We start from the raw sequence: 8,290 nt of genomic DNA on the forward strand, positions 1-8,290 counted from the left end.
TTGGTTTTTACAAACATAGAGGAGTCAGCAGTACTCCTAGAGAAACCTTGAGAAATAAGTGCAAAGCTCAATTTGCCATACCAGACTCTTGGTGATTGCTTCAGGCCGTAGATAATTTTTCAGTTTTCCTTTGGATGACCTTGGGGAATTTTCATGTAAACTTTTTCTTTAAGATCCCCTTGAAGAAACACATTTTTAACATCAAGTTGGCACAATGGCCAATCAAGGTTGGTTGCAATGGAGAGCAGAATTCTAACAATATTCATTTTAACAATAGGAGCGAATGTTTCCTTGTAATCATCTCCATACATTTGAGTAAAACCCTTAGCAACGACCCTTTCCTTATATCTCTCAATTGTGCCATTATTATTATACTTTATTTTATATATCCATTTATTTACAACAACCTTTTTTCCTTGTGGTAACTTGACAAGTTCCCATGTGTGATTTTTATCAAGAGCAATGAGTTCTTCTTTCATTGCCTTTTTCCATACATGGTGAGAAAAAGTCTCTTGAAAGCTAGTAGGTTCATGATTGGCAGAAATAGAGCTAAGGTAACAATGATGTTCTTTAGCGATTATAGAATAATCTAAAATCTTTTGATTGCGATATTTTGAAGAAACTTGGTAAATTTGAAAATCTTGAAATTTGGAGGTTGAATGGTGTGACGAGGGCGATTAGAGTCAATAATGGGCACCATGGGAGGAGCCGCATGAGGAGCTGTTGTATAAGGGTCGGTAACTTGAGGTTCTTCTTCTTCTTGAGTATGTCTTCCATCATTGGTTCCTTCATGATTTGTATTAGTCTTAACATACTCTTCACTAGTGACAAGAGGCATAATATAACTCTCCCCCTGAAGCTTATTTTCCTCATCATTTTGGGTGTGAGGAAAATAAAAGTTTATTTTCTTGAAAAATAACATCGCGATAAATAATTACATGCTTCTTCGTATTATCGTAACATTTATAAGCCTTTCTTTGTGGAAGAATAGCCAAGAAACATACATTTTTGTGCCCTAGGATTAAGCTTGTCAGATCCAGGATTGTGCACTTAACGAACACACCCAAACACCTTCAAGTGAGATGACGAGCTCTTCTTCTTTATTAGCACTTCACTAGGAAATTTTTCTTGTAAAAATTTATTAGGCTATCTATTAATGAGGTAGCAGGCCATTAACACGACATCACTTTAAAATTACTTTGAGACATTAGATTGAAACATTAGGGATCTAGCAACCTCTAAGAGATATCTATTTTTCCGTTCAACTAGCCACACATGAGGTTTAATGAAGGATATTATTTCCTTTAAAAAAATTAGAAAAAGTATGATTAACATATTATGTCATATTATCAAATTGTAAAATTTTGATTCGAGTCCCATATTGAGTTTCAATCATCTTATAAAATTCCTGAAAAGTTGAGAAAACCTGATCCTTAGTTTGCAAAAGATAGACCCAAGTAGTTCTTGAGAGATCATCAATAGCGTTGGTGTCCTCGATATGAGGGGACAGGTGCAGGTCCCCAAACATCAGAGTGAATCAGATTAAAAGAAGTCGAGGAAATCCTACTTGAAGTCTTAAAAGCCAAACGAGTCTGTTTAGCAAACCAACAAACACCACAACTTTCATAGTCCAAATGCAAATGAGGATAGAAAACTCGTAGTACTCTATCTAAAGGATGACCAAAATGCCAATGTCACAATTGGCTCTCTGTTACCTTCTTATTATTAGAAACGAACGCCTTTGAATGGATATCCAATATGTAAAGACCTCGATCCAACCGACCCTCACCAATCGTCCTCCCTATGGCCGCTCTTGAAACAAGACATTAGGAGAAAAAATAACATTGCAATTAAGATTTTGTGTAATTTTGCTAACATATAGGAGGATTGATGAAAAATTAGGTAAGTACAGAACAACAATACTAGGATGATTATGAAAAAATGTTGTTTTTCCACTTCCTTTAATAGAAACCATAGACCCATTAGCAATAGTAACATGAGTATTTTTTTGAGATGTATGATATTGAGTTAAAACTTGTTTAGCTCCTGTCATATGGTCAGTGGCTCGAGAATCAATAATACATGAAGATAAAGAATGAGAAAGTAAAGAAGAGTTACCTAGGTCATTGCTGAAACCCTGGGAATTAGATGCAATGGAAGCCTTACCAAAATTTTGAAGGAGTTGAACCAATTTTTCAATATTTTGCTGAGCATTGTTCTCAGCTTGATTGGCCATCTTCCTTTTTTCTTGGAATTGTCTTTTATTTTCTAGATGCAATTTCCAACAATTTTCTATTGAGTATCCTTTATTTTTGCATTCAGTACAGTAAGATTGATTTCCATTCCGCCTTTTGCTACGGGAAGAAGTATACTTAGATGGTAAGGCATTTCTAGACCCTTCAATATTTCAGATTTTAAGGTTGAGTGATTAGATACATCAGTTTTATTGTTAGCATCATTTGACATTGCAGCACATCGTGTCTCTTCTCTAGAAAGAATGGAACAAATAATGCTAAAATCTAGCATGGTAGGTGTTAAGAGTACCTAACTCCTGACACTTTCATACTCAGGACTTAAAGCCGAAAGCAAGGCAAAGGTTATTTCTTGGTCCTTACGAGTTTCAAGAGGGTTTATATCAGTTGTTGCAGGCAGATAATAATCAAGTTCATCATACAAGCCACTCATAGTCCCAATTAATTCTCCAACAGATTGTTCCCCCTTTTTTAGTGGCATAATATCTTGGAAGCATTATTTAAGTTGCCATATAATTCTCTGACTTTATTCCAAATGGCATTAGCAGCAAGAAGAAACTGAAGCCCTTTGGCTAATTTTCTTTCCATAGAATTCAACAACCAAGACCTTATGAGGTCATTATTTGTTTGTCATTCCTCATAACTAGAGTCATTTTTGTTTGAAGCATTCCTTTTTGACCCAGTTAGGTAAGGAAACTTTCCTTTTCCACTAATAAACATTTATGCAGAATTGGACAAAAAAAGATTATTCCTCTCACCCTTTAAAAGTTCTGAAGTAATTTTCAAATTTGGGTTAAATTCATTTGAGTTTGAATTTTCAGCCATGAAGAAAATAAATGTAGCCCAAAGAAAATTACTGACCTTGACAAAGGCACACAAGTAAGATAAAAAAAAAAAATGGAGCTGAAGAATTGGCCTGCAGTACTGAAAACCCAAAAGATGAGAAGAATGTAGCTATGTGACTCTAAAAAATGCAAAGCCAACGCCAGAAAAAAATTTCTCACAGAAAGAAGCCCTAGCAATGGCCAATGGGTGACATTGTTTAAAGAAAAGCCTTGACCTCCAAAGTGCTCTTCCCTTGGAAGAAGGCAAAGTTGCAATCGTTACCTCCAATCTCTCCCACCAAGAACATCGATTGTTTTCATAAATAAAACCTCCAACTTTATCAAGTAATTTGATTTCAGATGGCAGAGGAATGGAAGCCAGGCTTCTGGAGTTTTGCAAGATGGGTTTGTTACTTGATAAGAACACCACAATGTAGGCGATGAGCCTGTTCAGAGAAAGCAAACACCTTCTGGTATGAGAGAGAGAGTGAGAGAGAGAGAGAGAGAGAGAGAGAGAGAGAGAATTGCCTGGTGTATTTTTATTCTCGCCAGAAAAATCTTTTGCTCTGATACCATGTTGAGAAAAATAAGAAGAAGAAAAGAATTACATGGTTCGGCGTTATTGCCTACATGAGAAGGGATATTGTCTATTATTATCTCATAACTAATTCTTTCCCTTATATTATGCATATTATAACTTCAAAGCGGAGAGGAGTAAAAATAGAAGGTGATAGAGAAAAATCCCAGATTTTGAGGTAAATGATATATGCAACTTGTCAACACGGTTACAACCAACTATTCCAACATCCAATATCCAAAAACCTCCCAAAATTTTGACTTTATTTATAACAGTGACTTCGATCCAATTGTGACATGGTTTTCTCATGGGGATCCAATGTGAGCATTTTTAAACCAGTTTCAAAAAAACAATTGAAGAAAGGAAAATTGTTTCATGCGGTTGGACCGCATTTCTACATATGCGGTCCATAAAGTGTAAAGCATCCATCTTAAAGATGGATGTAAGTAGGTGTTCCATCTAAAACCAATTGAAACTAATGGTCTAAATGTTTTCTTACTAGAATTATTATTTTTAATTTTTAAAATTTATCTATTTATTCATATTCATGATCTCCATGTTAGAGATTACATATCCTTAAAAAATTAAGTTTTAAAAATCCATCATAAAAATAGATTTATTAAGAGGCTTGCATTTTTACATATGTGGACTTGGCTGCATAGAAACCGAGGCCTTGAAGAAATGAGGGAGAAATGGAACACATAGTGGATAGGTGGTTAGAAGCTCTCAAATGGTGAGTTTTTGGTAAAAATATCTTGCTCTAAAGTGAAGTTGATCTAGAAATTTTGTTTGTGGATCTCAAAGGAGCTCAGGAAAGATCAATTTGCGAAAATTTGACAAAAAAGTGACCTCAAATGGCTGGGATTTGAAGCTTTTGGTCTATGAGATCAGTAAATGGTCCAAGTCTAATTTCACATAAACTTGGACCCATCTCCTATAAGTTTTGATATGATCCAAGTGATTTTGAATCATATCGACGATTTTAAACCACTGCCCTAGATGGTAAACCTCGAGAATTTTGCATCCAAAATCTATCTCGAATGTAGATTTTGCGAGGGTGCAGTCATTATAAAGGTTTGTCTAAGGTTTAAAGGAACGGATTGGTGACCAGGATCAGCCATTCAAAAAACCATGTCGGATCGGCAATCTGGATTGGGGAATTGATGGAATTAGCAGCCAATCACAATTTTAAAAAAATACTATAATTTCTCAAAATTCTAGTTTTTTGGATTTCTAAAAGAAATAATGGCAATCACATTATAGTTTGAAAATTTGTTTCGTGCGGGCTGGACCTCATGACTACATATGAGGTCCAAAAAGTGTAAAGCATCCATCTTAAAGATGGATGCAAGTAGATGTCCATCTAAAAACAATGGAAACTAACGGTCCAAATGTTTTCTTATTAAAATTATTATTTTTAATTTTAAAAATTTACTTATTTTTTCATATTCATGATCTCCATGTTAGAGATTACATGTCCTTAAAAATTAAGTCCAACAATATATCTCAAAAATAGTTTTATTAATAGGCTCGCATTTCTACATATGTGAGGTTGGCCGCACAGGAACATGGTCTTTATAGCTTTTATTATTGTGCCAAAAATATATAAATACTGAGAACATGTCTCATTATTTGTTGTCTATTAAATTCATTTTATGCACGAAATAAAGTTTAAAATACAACATGACAAATAATTAAATCTCTCTAACTCAATTTATTTATTTTATTATTGTAATAACTTAGAGTTGTTTTGATTTTTGAAAGAAGCTATATAGAACAAATTTAATGGAAGAAGTTGTTAGTAGAGAGAGAAATTTAGTGGAATTATTTGTTTGCACTACGTAGAGAGAGAGACCAAGGTTGGGGTGGATGGGTGGGTGCGTGGGTTGTGTGGGGGGGGGGGTAGAGAGATAGAGTTTAAATAAAAGCCCACATCGAGGATTTATTTCGTGAAATGGTGAAGCAAAAATAAAAAATCTTCTACCCGCTTCACAAACACGGTGTAGCAAGAAAAAAAATCCCACATCTGGTATTTCATGAAGCCAAAGGTTTTAGAGAAACCTTACGCATACACGTACATATGCGTGTTAGCCCAACATGCAAGTTTCTTAACTATTATATCTCTTAATTTTAAGGTACATTGAGTGATGTTAGTGATTGCATGACTTTAAAAAATAAAAAGTAGGGTGAGCTATCACTGTTTTTTTCAAAACAAATTTTAAATTATACTAACTTCAAAAAAACAAACGAGTTAAAACTAGACTAACATAAAAAAATTCTTTTTTTTAAAAATAATTTTAAATTATGCTAGTTTCAAAAAAAAAAAAAAAAACAGTTATATTCTAACAGAACCAACTGATTCTTGACAAGGCCAGTTTATTTTTTCAGAGAGCAGGCCGATTCAAGGGATGAGTCGGCCGGTTCCCGATATATGACGAGAACCAGATGGACGAAAGGATTTTAGATCTGGATCGGGCGATTGTAATCCGAATGAACAATTTTTAAGGCCATGGTACATCTCAGTGATTTACAAGATGTCGGATCGGCATGCAATCGCTCGGTCTGATCGAGGAATAGGCCATGCCATTCCAATTCTGTATATATATAAAAAAATGACCAAATCTAGAAGGGAACTGGTGGTTCAACGGCCATTCGGATTGCCGATTCACCGACTTGGGCCGATTTTTGGCCGGTTCACTATATTTTCTCGTGTTTTGTTGTCAGTTCATTGTTTTTTTCGTACAGTAAAATAACGATCTAGACCGCCAATTCACCAATCCATACGGGCTTTTGGGGTGCCCGATTCAAGTCACCGTTCCATTTTTTAAATCACCGGTTCACTCTATAGGCACTTAAACTGTAATTTAGTTAAACAATATAAATTTTTCCAAAAAAGAGTTTATATAATGTGTTAACCTTATGCTATAGACTATTTTGACACTATAAAACCCTCCAAACCATATGCTATAAACGGTTTTGCACATCTAGGATCCCAAACAATGTAAACTCTTGAGCATAAACTTCGGATATGCGTGGATGGACGAATAAAGTTTATGACGTACGAGATTCGGCTTTTTTTTTACCTTCGATCGGTTTGCTGTTTAATCTTAAGGTGCACTTCAGAATTTTATCAATAATATAATCCTGATATAAATTATTTTAAAGACGGGATGATCAATTAAAGAATCTTCCACCCTCCCATCAACGTTTTTATGATGGGTTTTTGGGATGCAATATGGATTCTACATTTTAAGGTTGCAACCGTATATAATCTTTTTCCATATTCCACGCTTCCTATAAATACCCTCACTTGCCGAAGCTTTCATACTTTTCGGTTTCCCGACAAGGTAAGGGCGCTTCTGCTTCTCTTATGGAGAGGAACTGTTGTTTTTGTTGAGAGAGAGAGAGAGAGAGGGAGGAAGAGAGAGATTGAAAAGAGAGAGAAAGAGAAGAGAGATTGATTTGGCCTCATAAGATTTGAGGAGAGAGATAAAGCAGATTTGAGGAGAGAGATAAAGCAGATTTGATGAGAGGGATAAAGCAGATTTGATGAGAGAGATTATTGGGTGTGTTTGATTTGCAGGCACGAGGCATCCGCTTACGATGGTTTACAACGATTTGGAGGATCAGGGGGCGAGCGTGGCCATGGATGTGGACGAGGGCGAGCCGTTGGAGCTCCTTGGCGATGTCATCCTCGACACCACCAAGCCCTCTGATATCGAGCTCTACAACGCATTTGAGGATGATTTCGACGATTCAGACATCAACTAGAGAGAGATTGAGACGTGGAAGCCCTAGTATTCTCTCGGCTTCATGGACATAACATGTATGACTTCCTGTCTGTGTTTATACCTTTGAACATGGCGATGTCTTAGATACTATTAGTAATTGGTACACATAATTTGTCGAAAGTATCGATCTTCTTCTTGCTACTGATATCTTTTGGTGTATCAGAGTGTATCAGAATTTGGCTCTATGATTGGACTGAGATATGGCCTTGTGCTTCGCTTTTGCCAAGAAATCGATGACTTGTGAATAGAGAGTTTTGTTATTTGTGTGTGGAAAAGTATCAACGTGTAGTTGTGTATAGCAAAGTTGCTCTTAGGGGGCGTTGAATAGAAGCGATAGTGGATATGAACAGTTGAATTTCTTTAGGACTCTTATATTTATGTACTATTAGTGGGCTTATCGGTGTGATTACTCTGGAGTAAAAAGAAACTAGAATGGTAATCATACAATATCTACTCACAAGAAAATCTTATGAACTTGAATTCCTCGTCAATTTGAATATTACTTCTTTGGATGTTTTCTTATAGGATCCTCATCAGCAGTCTCTTTCATTCTCTTCTTGAAAACATGAAAATTTGTTGTTCAACTCAAATCTATGTTTCATTACTATGTTTCATTACCAAAAACTACATTCCTTTCTATTCTTTCGCTTTATTGAGATTAGTGTCAGTGAAAGATGAAGAAATTTTGCTTTCATGAAGCACTGTTGTTTCTATCTTTGAATGGTATGTTCGTTTTCTTATTTGTAATAGGGTTTACTCGAGCATTAAGGTATCACCACTATTCTTTTATAGCGGTAAAGCATGTCAACAGGCCATGTATGAGAAATGCTTGCTCTTCTTTTTAGA

At 35.5% G+C, this 8,290-nt stretch overlaps 1 long non-coding RNA gene across 1 annotated transcript; it reads left to right on the forward strand.

The window, feature by feature from the left end:
• The first annotated feature begins 6,785 nt into the window (after positions 1-6,785).
• Positions 6,786-7,691, forward strand: LOC148781281 (uncharacterized). Its single transcript, XR_016059966.1, has 2 exons — positions 6,786-7,000; positions 7,237-7,691. It is a non-coding gene; the product is annotated as an uncharacterized LOC148781281 (long non-coding RNA).
• Positions 7,692-8,290: the final 599 nt, after the last annotated feature.

This window comes from Amborella trichopoda, chromosome 7 (assembly GCF_054954075.1).
Source record: "Amborella trichopoda isolate Santa Cruz 75 chromosome 7, AtrichopodaSantaCruz75HAP2 v2.0, whole genome shotgun sequence".
NCBI classification, from domain to species: Eukaryota; Viridiplantae; Streptophyta; class Magnoliopsida; order Amborellales; family Amborellaceae; genus Amborella; species Amborella trichopoda.